The sequence below is a fragment of the Sceloporus occidentalis genome, unplaced genomic scaffold (assembly GCF_023333645.1).
Source record: "Sceloporus occidentalis isolate IW3139 unplaced genomic scaffold, rSceOcc1.0.p SCAF_50, whole genome shotgun sequence".
Classification (NCBI taxonomy): Eukaryota; Metazoa; Chordata; class Lepidosauria; order Squamata; family Phrynosomatidae; genus Sceloporus; species Sceloporus occidentalis.
Genome location: NW_028317030.1, coordinates 1,287,380 through 1,300,619, shown reverse-complemented (window position 1 = coordinate 1,300,619; position 13,240 = coordinate 1,287,380).

The following is a 13,240-nucleotide window of genomic DNA, read 5'->3' as shown; positions in this document are numbered from 1 at the left end:
TTCTAAGCAGCTAAAAAGCACTCATAGTTGGCCTTTACTTTGTTTTCTGCCACATTGTACCAATTTTGAAAATCTTGCACACAATTTTATTTTCTACCCTATTGGATTTGTGCTCCTTCCGTATCATAGCAACCATTACAGGCATGCTCGGTGATGTCACAGAGGCATGCATGGTCTATGATGTCACAGATGCAGGAAGCTCTAAACAGGAGCAGCACACAGCCACTCACCACTACTGCTAGCAACACTTTACCGAGCAGTACTAGAGAGAGGAGATACAATTAACTTGCAAGAGGAAAAACAATTGACTTGCGAGAGGAGATACGAGTCGGAGATTGTACAGAGCTAATTAGCCTGTTAGTGCCCCCTAGCGGGGGGCACTGAGTAGCGTCTCCCTGACTTTTATTCTACATTTACAGTAGTAGGGAAAGGTAAGTGCAGCCTAATTTGTACCTGGTAATGCCCTTTATACAGAGGGGAAGGTCTGTGATGAGTGGATTTACACCTCCTGTGGTGACACCTGATAAATAGGGATGTTCTTCCATTATTTAGCAGCATGATTCCTGTTTTTATGAGAGGTCACCTATTTCTCATCTAAATTTCCTGTTAAATGAAGCCTCCTCGTCCTGTGTGGGCACCTGTATGGTGTTAGATATAGAATCTATGTTATTTAGGCCAATTTTTCTCTCCTTTTGGTCTCTTTTTAGGTCCACCATGTATTTGGTTATTTTCAAAGTGTGTGCACTTTTGGTTTGCACCATTGTCCTCCGCCCATTCCTTCACGAAAGTGACATTGACACTGTGATTGATGAGGTCCTCATAGAGATACTCAGAGAGTATGAGGAGAACCTCGACATTCAGCAACAACAACTGGAGGAGAGAATGAACCTCATTGAGGCTGCGCAGGAGAACCTCGAAATTCAGCAAAAACAACTGGAGGAGAGAATGAACCGCATTGAGGCTGCGCACAAAGAACTCAAATTCTGTGTAGCAACACTTCTGCTTTCATTGCTGTTGTTACAAATCCTGATGATAGATAAAATCTTCAGCCATCCATTAGACCAAGAGGATGTGATTCAGGCAAACAGAATTTTGGAAGAGCTGCTCAAAAATACCAACACAGCAGCATTTTATGTCCCTTTGACCGGCTACAACGCTGCCAGGACCAGGGATTTTGCAGAGAATTTTGCGGATGAACACGGCCAATATTTTGATGCTGAGGAACCTGAACCCCCTACTCAATGACTTTACTTTGCACATTCCATTTGAGATCATCACGGAATGATGCGGACTGAACATAGTTCATAGTAGTTTGTTAAGATAGTTGGTTAAGATAGTTGGTTAAGATAGTTGGTTAAGATAGAATTAAAAGAGTCTTAAACTCATGTTCGCATTTTAGTGAATTCTTTATGATATATATATTTTTTTATTAATGACAAAGAACCGCGGTGCACGTATTCGATAGGTTTTTCTATCAGGTGTCCGGTTTTAAACCGGACTGCCTAGTATTTGGGCATGGTGTCCAAGGAAAATGGTGGCATAAACTGTGCTTACAGGTGCAGTGTTTAAATTAAAATGTGGTAACATGTGAACAATTCCCCAGTGGTATCACCATTAGGGGCACCATCCAGTGCACAAAAAAAGAGTTTATTTTTATGAGCGGTGTGTTTTCACAAAAAATCCTGGCAAGGAAAGAGTCTAGAGAGCAGGTGTCAAAATTCTAAGTTGAAAAACTGAAATGCTCATGTCCCAAATGTTGTTTTTTTAGCCCCAAACCTGACAAACCTATGCATACATAGTATCACTGTAATCAATGTTGCTGAACACATTTTGGGGTGGTGTTTGGCAGTGACATATGTCAGGAGCTATAAATACCTGAAAATATACTGTAGTTTATATATATATATATATATATATATATATATATATATATTCCATATCTCTTTGTTAGAAGGTATCTGAGTCTGTTTGACTTTGTTTAACAGGAACCATCATCACCATCCCTGGCTTTATTGTACGGATTTACATTTTATTTAGTTTCAGAAGGGGCTAGTGATGGGAAGTTCGGATCATTAAAGTGAATCGGATCATTTCGACTGAAATGATCCGATTCATGATCCGAATCTTCGGATCACTCAGTGTGACTCACAGGAGTTACTGTTTTCCAGTAACTCCGTGCAGGCACACTAACGATTGGCCCCGCCCCTTTCATTAGTCAATGAACCCTCCTGCCTGCCTACTCGAGTGATGTCAATGAAGGCAGAGAGTCGTTCAAAGATTCGGATCTTACAGGGATCCAAATCTTACAGTGATCCGGATCGCTGTAAGATCCGGATCACTGTAAGATCCGGATCTTTGAACGACTCTCTGCCTTCATTGGGATTCGAATCATTCAGATAATATCACCATACTTTTATAAATAAATACATTAATAATCACTGCCCCCAGGATTTACATTCCCCTTTACCTGCAACTGTTGCACCTTAAGCTAACATTATTAAATTAACCCTCACCATTAAATTAACCCTTAACACCCCATCAACCATGACTGCCCCTAAAATTAACCCTTAACACCCCATCAACCATGACTGCCCCTAAAATTAACCATTAACACCCCATTAGGTATAACTGCCCCTAAAATTAACCCTAAACACCCCGTCAACCATAACTGCCTCTAAATTAACCCTAAACACCCCATTAACCACAACTGCCCCTAAATTAACCCTAAACACCCCATTAACCATAGCTGCCCCTAAATTAACACTAAAGACCCCATCAACCATACCAATTTATTAGGTAATTTATCTGGAGTACATGCAATTAATTTAGGGGCAGTTATGGTTAATGGAGTATTTAGGGTTAATTTCAGGGGCCGTTATGGTTAATGGGGTCTTTAGGGTTAATTGCAGGGGCCGTTATGGTTGATGGGGTCTTTACGGTTAATTTCAGGGGCAGTTATGGTTGATGGGGGCTTTAGGGTTAATTTAGGGGCAGTTATGGTTGATGGGGTATAAGGGTTAATTTTGTGCTGATGACTAAGGGTTAATTTAATAAAGTTAACTGAAGGTGCAGTTATAGGTAAAGGGGGGCAAACTCAGGGGAATCTAAATCCTGGGGGCAGTGAACATTATTAATGTATTTATTTTTTAAAAGTATGGTATCAGTAATATTCTCTGAATGATTCGAATCTCTGTAAGATTCAGATCCCTGTAAGATTCGAATCATTTGAATCATTGGATCATTCGAATCTTTGAACGACTCTCTGACTCTATGAGTCATCGTTCCTCTGTGAATTAATGAGCTGTAACCTGACCCCAGAGTCTGTGTCTGAGTGCTCTGCAGATGACTCACTCTAGGATAAGGTTACAGCTGCATGATTCACAGACTGAACTGGCACTGCTACAAATGAATCGTTCAGTCTACTGAACCGGTTCATCCGGATCACTAAAAAGAATCGGATCAAATGAACGATTCGTTCATGATCCGGACATCACTAGAAGGGGCATCATGTTACTTTAATGCAATATATATTACTCAAAGTTCATTCTTTCAGCTTTATGAGTAATAACTGCAGTCGCATCTGTTTCACATACAGAGCTGTTCTATTTTACGTTTACAATTATTCTCCATGGTATAGTTAATGAAATCTACCTACAAGTAGCGATTCATCTTTAAGAAACGTATTTGTTACATTGCCTAATGAATCCATGTGAGAAGGTTTATACGATATTTCCTTGTTCCTTGCATCCTCACACACGCTAAAACATGAAATAATAACAGGTGGAAGAGGTCTATAGGCTCTATAAGTCGTATGTAGACAAAAATAAAATAATTATTAAAACTTTAAAGTGACTAATGTCTCTTGTATATACTGTACTAAAACAGCCACATGTGGTTGAAAGCTTCTGGCTTAAGTGATGAAAACCCAGTGCTTAAAGCTATGTATAATGTAGCATGGGTAGCAAATGAGGGAGTTATAGCAGGTTTCCAATTTTTTTTATTACTAGCATGAAATTAAAAATAAGTTTTTAAAAAATATTTAAAAAATATTTATTTTTCAAAGCATATGTAGTTATTGGAGATGACATTACTGGCTTAGTGGGGGGTTTTGCCTTCTTCTGGATGAACTCATTTGGGTTTGTGGAATGACTGAACTTGATGGACTATATGTCTTTTTTCAACTTAGTTGACTATGTCCATGTAGTTACTTGTACTTAAACATATAAGGCACTGTCTTCTAAGCAGCTAAAAAGCACTCATAGTTGGCCTTTACCTTGTTTTCTGCCACATTGTACCAATTTTGAAAATCTTGCACACAATTTTATTTTCTACCCTATTGGATTTGTGCTCCTTCCGTATCATAGCAACCATTACAGGCATGCTCGGTGATGTCACAGAGGCATGCATGGTCTATGATGTCACAGAGGCAGGAAGCTCTAAACAGGAGCAGCACACAGCCACTCACCACTACTGCTAGCAACACTTTACCGAGCAGTACTAGAGAGAGGAGATACAATTAACTTGCAAGAGGAAAAACAATTGACTTGCGAGAGGAGATACGAGTCGGAGATTGTACAGAGCTAATTAGCCTGTTAGTGCCCCCTAGCGGGGGGCACTGAGTAGCGTCTCCCTGACTTTTATTCTACATTTACAGTAGTAGGGAAAGGTAAGCTCAGCCTAATTTGTACCTGGTAATGCCCTTTATACAGAGGGGAAGGTCTGTGATGAGTGGATTTACACCTCCTGTGGTGACACCTGATAAATAGGGATGTTCTTCCATTATTTAGCAGCATGATTCCTGTTTTTATGAGAGGTCACCTATTTCTCATCTAAATTTCCTGTTAAATGAAGCCTCCTCGTCCTGTGTGGGCACCTGTATGGTGTTAGATATAGAATCTATGTTATTTAGGCCAATTTTTCTCTCCTTTTGGTCTCTTTTTAGGTCCACCATGTATTTGGTTATTTTCAAAGTGTGTGCACTTTTGGTTTGCACCATTGTCCTCCGCCCATTCCTTCACGAAAGTGACATTGACACTGTGATTGATGAGGTCCTCATAGAGATACTCAGAGAGTATGAGGAGAACCTCGACATTCAGCAACAACAACTGGAGGAGAGAATGAACCTCATTGAGGCTGCGCAGGAGAACCTCGAAATTCAGCAAAAACAACTGGAGGAGAGAATGAACCGCATTGAGGCTGCGCACAAAGAACTCAAATTCTGTGTAGCAACACTTCTGCTTTCATTGCTGTTGTTACAAATCCTGATGATAGATAAAATCTTCAGCCATCCATTAGACCAAGAGGATGTGATTCAGGCAAACAGAATTTTGGAAGAGCTGCTCAAAAATACCAACACAGCAGCATTTTATGTCCCTTTGACCGGCTACAACGCTGCCAGGACCAGGGATTTTGCAGAGAATTTTGCGGATGAACACGGCCAATATTTTGATGCTGAGGAACCTGAACCCCCTACTCAATGACTTTACTTTGCACATTCCATTTGAGATCATCACGGAATGATGCGGACTGAACATAGTTCATAGTAGTTTGTTAAGATAGTTGGTTAAGATAGTTGGTTAAGATAGAATTAAAAGAGTCTTAAACTCATGTTCGCATTTTAGTGAATTCTTTATGATATATATATTTTTTTATTAATGACAAAGAACCGCGGTGCACGTATTCGATAGGTTTTTCTATCAGGTGTCCGGTTTTAAACCGGACTGCCTAGTATTTGGGCATGGTGTCCAAGGAAAATGGTGGCATAAACTGTGCTTACAGGTGCAGTGTTTAAATTAAAATGTGGTAACATGTGAACAATTCCCCAGTGGTATCACCATTAGGGGCACCATCCAGTGCACAAAAAAAGAGTTTATTTTTATGAGCGGTGTGTTTTCACAAAAAATCCTGGCAAGGAAAGAGTCTAGAGAGCAGGTGTCAAAATTCTAAGTTGAAAAACTGAAATGCTCATGTCCCAAATGTTGTTTTTTTAGCCCCAAACCTGACAAACCTATGCATACATAGTATCACTGTAATCAATGTTGCTGAACACATTTTGGGGTGGTGTTTGGCAGTGACATATGTCAGGAGCTATAAATACCTGAAAATATACTGTAGTTTTATATATATATATATATATATATATATTCCATATCTCTTTGTTAGAAGGTATCTGAGTCTGTTTGACTTTGTTTAACAGGAACCATCTTCACCATCCCTGGCTTTATTGTACGGATTTACATTTTATTCAGTTTCAGAAGGGGCTAGTGATGGGAAGTTCGGATCATTAAAGTGAATCGGATCATTTCGACTGAAATGATCCGATTCATGATCCGAATCTTCGGATCACTCAGTGTGACTCACAGGAGTTACTGTTTTCCAGTAACTCCGTGCAGGCACACTAACGATTGGCCCCGCCCCTTTCATTAGTCAATGAACCCTCCTGCCTGCCTACTCGAGTGATGTCAATGAAGGCAGAGAGTCGTTCAAAGATTCGGATCTTACAGGGATCCAAATCTTACAGTGATCCGGATCGCTGTAAGATCCGGATCGCTGTAAGATCCGGATCTTTGAACGACTCTCTGCCTTCATTGGGATTCGAATCATTCAGATAATATCACCATACTTTTATAAATAAATACATTAATAATCACTGCCCCCAGGATTTACATTCCCCTTTACCTGCAACTGTTGCACCTTAAGCTAACATTATTAAATTAACCCTCACCATTAAATTAACCCTTAACACCCCATCAACCATGACTGCCCCTAAAATTAACCCTTAACACCCCATCAACCATGACTGCCCCTAAAATTAACCATTAACACCCCATTAGGTATAACTGCCCCTAAAATTAACCCTAAACACCCCGTCAACCATAACTGCCTCTAAATTAACCCTAAACACCCCATTAACCACAACTGCCCCTAAATTAACCCTAAACACCCCATTAACCATAGCTGCCCCTAAATTAACACTAAAGACCCCATCAACCATACCAATTTATTAGGTAATTTATCTGGAGTACATGCAATTAATTTAGGGGCAGTTATGGTTAATGGAGTATTTAGGGTTAATTTCAGGGGCCGTTATGGTTAATGGGGTCTTTAGGGTTAATTGCAGGGGCCGTTATGGTTGATGGGGTCTTTACGGTTAATTTCAGGGGCAGTTATGGTTGATGGGGGCTTTAGGGTTAATTTAGGGGCAGTTATGGTTGATGGGGTATAAGGGTTAATTTTGTGCTGATGACTAAGGGTTAATTTAATAAAGTTAACTGAAGGTGCAGTTATAGGTAAAGGGGGGCAAACTCAGGGGAATCTAAATCCTGGGGGCAGTGAACATTATTAATGTATTTATTTTTTAAAAGTATGGTATCAGTAATATTCTCTGAATGATTCGAATCTCTGTAAGATTCAGATCTCTGTAAGATTCGAATCATTTGAATCATTGGATCATTCGAATCTTTGAACGACTCTCTGACTCTATGAGTCATCGTTCCTCTGTGAATTAATGAGCTGTAACCTGACCCCAGAGTCTGTGTCTGAGTGCTCTGCAGATGACTCACTCTAGGATAAGGTTACAGCTGCATGATTCACAGACTGAACTGGCACTGCTACAAATGAATCGTTCAGTCTACTGAACCGGTTCATCCGGATCACTAAAAAGAATCGGATCAAATGAACGATTCGTTCATGATCCGGACATCACTAGAAGGGGCATCATGTTACTTTAATGCAATATATATTACTCAAAGTTCATTCTTTCAGCTTTATGAGTAATAACTGCAGTCGCATCTGTTTCACATACAGAGCTGTTCTATTTTACGTTTACAATTATTCTCCATGGTATAGTTAATGAAATCTACCTACAAGTAGCGATTCATCTTTAAGAAACGTATTTGTTACATTGCCTAATGAATCCATGTGAGAAGGTTTATACGATATTTCCTTGTTCCTTGCATCCTCACACACGCTAAAACATGAAATAACAACAGGTGGAAGAGGTCTATAGGCTCTATAAGTCGTATGTAGACAAAAATAAAATAATTATTAAAACTTTAAAGTGACTAATGTCTCTTGTATATACTGTACTAAAACAGCCGCATGTGGTTGAAAGCTTCTGGCTTAAGTGATGAAAACCCAGTGCTTAAAGCTATGTATAATGTAGCATGGGTAGCAAATGAGGGAGTTATAGCAGGTTTCCAATTTTTTTATTACTAGCATGAAATTAAAAATAAGTTTTTAAAAAATATTTAAAAAATATTTATTTTTCAAAGCATATGTAGTTATTGGAGATGACATTACTGGCTTAGTGGGGGGTTTTGCCTTCTTCTGGATGAACTCATTTGGGTTTGTGGAATGACTGAACTTGATGGACTATATGTCTTTTTTCAACTTAGTTGACTATGTCCATGTAGTTACTTGTACTTAAACATATAAGGCACTGTCTTCTAAGCAGCTAAAAAGCACTCATAGTTGGCCTTTACTTTGTTTTCTGCCACATTGTACCAATTTTGAAAATCTTGCACACAATTTTATTTTCTACCCTATTGGATTTGTGCTCCTTCCGTATCATAGCAACCATTACAGGCATGCTCGGTGATGTCACAGAGGCATGCATGGTCTATGATGTCACAGAGGCAGGAAGCTCTAAACAGGAGCAGCACACAGCCACTCACCACTACTGCTAGCAACACTTTACCGAGCAGTACTAGAGAGAGGAGATACAATTAACTTGCAAGACGAAAAACAATTGACTTGCGAGAGGAGATACGAGTCGGAGATTGTACAGAGCTAATTAGCCTGTTAGTGCCCCCTAGCGGGGTGCACTGAGTAGCGTCTCCCTGACTTTTATTCTACATTTACAGTAGTAGGGAAAGGTAAGTGCAGCCTAATTTGTACCTGGTAATGCCCTTTATACAGAGGGGAAGGTCTGTGATGAGTGGATTTACACCTCCTGTGGTGACACCTGATAAATAGGGATGTTCCTCCATTATTTAGCAGCATGATTCCTGTTTTTATGAGAGGTCACCTATTTCTCATCTAAATTTCCTGTTAAATGAAGCCTCCTCGTCCTGTGTGGGCACCTGTATGGTGTTAGATATAGAATCTATGTTATTTAGGCCAATTTTTCTCTCCTTTTGGTCTCTTTTTAGGTCCACCATGTATTTGGTTATTTTCAAAGTGTGTGCACTTTTGGTTTGCACCATTGTCCTCCGCCCATTCCTTCACGAAAGTGACATTGACACTGTGATTGATGAGGTCCTCATAGAGATACTCAGAGAGTATGAGGAGAACCTCGACATTCAGCAACAACAACTGGAGGAGAGAATGAACCTCATTGAGGCTGCGCAGGAGAACCTCGAAATTCAGCAAAAACAACTGGAGGAGAGAATGAACCGCATTGAGGCTGCGCACAAAGAACTCAAATTCTGTGTAGCAACACTTCTGCTTTCATTGCTGTTGTTACAAATCCTGATGATAGATAAAATCTTCAGCCATCCATTAGACCAAGAGGATGTGATTCAGGCAAACAGAATTTTGGAAGAGCTGCTCAAAAATACCAACACAGCAGCATTTTATGTCCCTTTGACCGGCTACAACGCTGCCAGGACCAGGGATTTTGCAGAGAATTTTGCGGATGAACACGGCCAATATTTTGATGCTGAGGAACCTGAACCCCCTACTCAATGACTTTACTTTGCACATTCCATTTGAGATCATCACGGAATGATGCGGACTGAACATAGTTCATAGTAGTTTGTTAAGATAGTTGGTTAAGATAGTTGGTTAAGATAGCATTAAAAGAGTCTTAAACTCATGTTCGCATTTTAGTGAATTCTTTATGATATATATTTTTTTTTATTAATGACAAAGAACCGCGGTGCACGTATTCGATAGGTTTTTCTATCAGGTGTCCGGTTTTAAACCGGACTGCCTAGTATTTGGGCATGGTGTCCAAGGAAAATGGTGGCAGAAACTGTGCTTACAGGTGCAGTGTTTAAATTAAAATGTGGTAACATGTGAACAATTCCCCAGTGGTATCACCATTAGGGGCACCATCCAGTTCCAACAAAATCTAAAGAAAAAAGTGCAAAAAACAAGTTTATTTTTATGAGCGGTGTGTTTTCACAAAAAAATCCTGCCAAGGAAAGAGTCTAGAGAGCAGGTGTCAAAATTCCAAGTTGAAAAACTGAAATGCTCATGTCCCAAATGTTGGTTTTTTAGCCCCAAACCTGACAAACCTATGCATACATAGTATCACTGTACTCAATGTTGCTGAACACATTTTGGGGCGGTGTTTGGCAGTGACATATGTCAGGAGCTATAAATACCTGAAAATATACTTTAGTTTTATATATATATACCTTTAAGAAAAGTATTTGTTACATTGCCTAATGAATCCATGTGAGAAGGTTTATACGATATTTCCTTGTTCCTTGCATCCTCACACACGCTAAAACATGAAATAATAACAGGTGGAAGAGGTCTATAGGCTCTATAAGTCTTATGTAGACAAAAATAAAATAATTGTTAAAACTTTAAATGTCTCTTGTATATACTGTACTAAAACAGCCGCATGTGGTTGAAAGCTTCTGGCTTAAGTGATGAAAACCCAGTGCTTAAAGCTATGTATAACGTAGCATGGGTAGCAAATGAGGGAGTTATAGCAGGTTTACAATTTTTTTATTACTAGCATGAAATTAAAAATAAGTTTTTTAAAAATATTTAAAAAATATTTATTTTTCAAAGCATATGTAGTTATTGGAGATGACATTACAGGCTTAGTGGGGGTTTTTGCCTTCTTCTGGATGAACTCATTTGGGTTTGTGGAATGACTGAACTTGATGGACTATATGTCTTTTTTCAACTTAGTTGACTATGTCCATGTAGTTACTTGTACTTAAACATATAAGGCACTGTCTTCTAAGCAGCTAAAAAGCACTCATAGTTGGCCTTTACTTTGTTTTCTGCCACATTGTACCAATTTTGAAAATCTTGCACACAATTTTATTTTCTACCCTATTGGATTTGTGCTCCTTCCGTATCATAGCAACCATTACAGGCATGCTCGCTGATGTCACAGAGGCATGCATGGTCTATGATGTCACAGAGGCAGGAAGCTCTAAACAGGAGCAGCACACAGCCACTCACCACTACTGCTAGCAACACTTTACCGAGCAGTACTAGAGAGAGGAGATACAATTAACTTGCAAGAGGAAAAACAATTGACTTGCGAGAGGAGATACGAGTCGGAGATTGTACAGAGCTAATTAGCCTGTTAGTGCCCCCTAGCGGGGTGCACTGAGTAGCGTCTCCCTGACTTTTATTCTACATTTACAGTAGTAGGGAAAGGTAAGTGCAGCCTAATTTGTACCTGGTAATGCCCTTTATACAGAGGGGATGGTCTGTGATGAGTGGATTTACGCCTCCTGTGGTGACACCTGATAAATAGGGATGTTCTTCCATTATTTAGCAGCATGATTCCTGTTTTTATGAGAGGTCACCTATTTCTCATCTAAATTTCCTGTTAAATGAAGCCTCCTCGTCCTGTGTGGGCACCTGTATGGTGTTAGATATAGAATTTAAGTTATTTAGACCAATTTTCTCTTTTTGTCTCTTTCTAGGTCCACCATGTATTTCGCTATTTTCAAAGTGTGTGCACTTTTGGTTTACACCATTGTCCTCCGCCCATTCCTTCTCCCAAGTGATGAGGCCCTCATACAGATACTCAGAGAGCATGAGGAGAACCTCAAAATTCAGCAACAACTGGAGGAGAGAATGAACCGTATTGAGGCTGCGCACAACGAACTTAAATTCTGGGTAGCAACACTTCTGCTTTCATTGCTGTTGTTACAAATCCTGATGATAGATAACATCTTCAGCCATCCATTAGACCAAGAGGATGTGATTCAGGCAAACAGAATTTTGGAAGAGCTGCTCAAAAATACCAACACAGCAGCATTTTATGACTTCCACGTCCCTTTGACCAGCTATGAAGCGGCCAGAACCGAGGATTTTGAAGAAGATTTTGCGGAAGAAGAGGAACAGGATCAATATTTTGATGCTGAGGAACCTGAACCCCCTACTTAATGACTTTACTTTGCACATTCCATTTGAGATCATCACGGAATGATGCGGACTGAACATAGTTCATAGTAGATAGTTGGTTAAGATAGTTGATTAAGATAGTTGGTTAAGATAGAATTAAAAGAGTCTTAAACTCATGTTCGCATTTTAGTGAATTCTTTATTATATATCTTTTTTTATTAATGACAAAGAACCGCGGTGCACGTATTCGATACGTTTTTCTATCTGGTGTCCGGTTTTAAACCGGACTGCCTAGTATTTGGGCATGGTGTCCAAGGAAAATGGTGTCATAAACTGTGCTTACAGGTGCAGTGTTTTAAAGGGAACATTTAAACTGAATAACAGTATACTGGTGTTTTATTTAACCCCTTGACGACTACTGATAAGTAAAACAACAAAAATATTTCATTTAAAATCATAAATCTTTTTATATTATAAATATAAAATCTTAATCATCCCAGTGACAATTATAATGAAACATCTTACCTAGCACTATCCTTATAAGATATTTAAAAGAAAATTTTAAAATCAAAATGTGGTAATGTAAAAATAATTCCCCCGGTGATATTACCATCAGGAGAACCATTACGTTTCAACAAAATCTAAAGAAAAAAGTCAATTTTTAGGAGCACTGCATTTTCACAAAAATCCTGTCACAGAAAGAGTTTAGAGGACAGGGTGATTAGGTGTCAAAATTCCAAGTTGAAAAACTGAAATCTCCATGTCCCAAATGTTGCCTTTTAGTCCCCAACCTGACAAATATATGGATAGGTGCTATCGCTGTACTAACTGTTGCGCAATAGGTTTTGGGGTATTTGGAAGTGACTTAATACCAGGAGCTGTAAATACCTTAATTGCAATGTGTGAAAAGAAACAAAATACTACACAAACATTGACAACGGCTGGTAGTAGAATCAGTGCATGAAAAGATTTAAAGTGCTATCATTTAAAATACCCTGAGGTGTCTAGTTCTCAAAAATATACGGTTTGATTGGGTAAATCAAAAATATATTGAAAAAACAAAAAAATATATGCACAAAAAAATATATAAAAACAGTATTTCATCAATAAAAGTCAGCTTTTTTTTTTTTTTACAATTATTCTAACATATTTTATATATATTTTTTATCATTTATAATGATATAGTAGATAC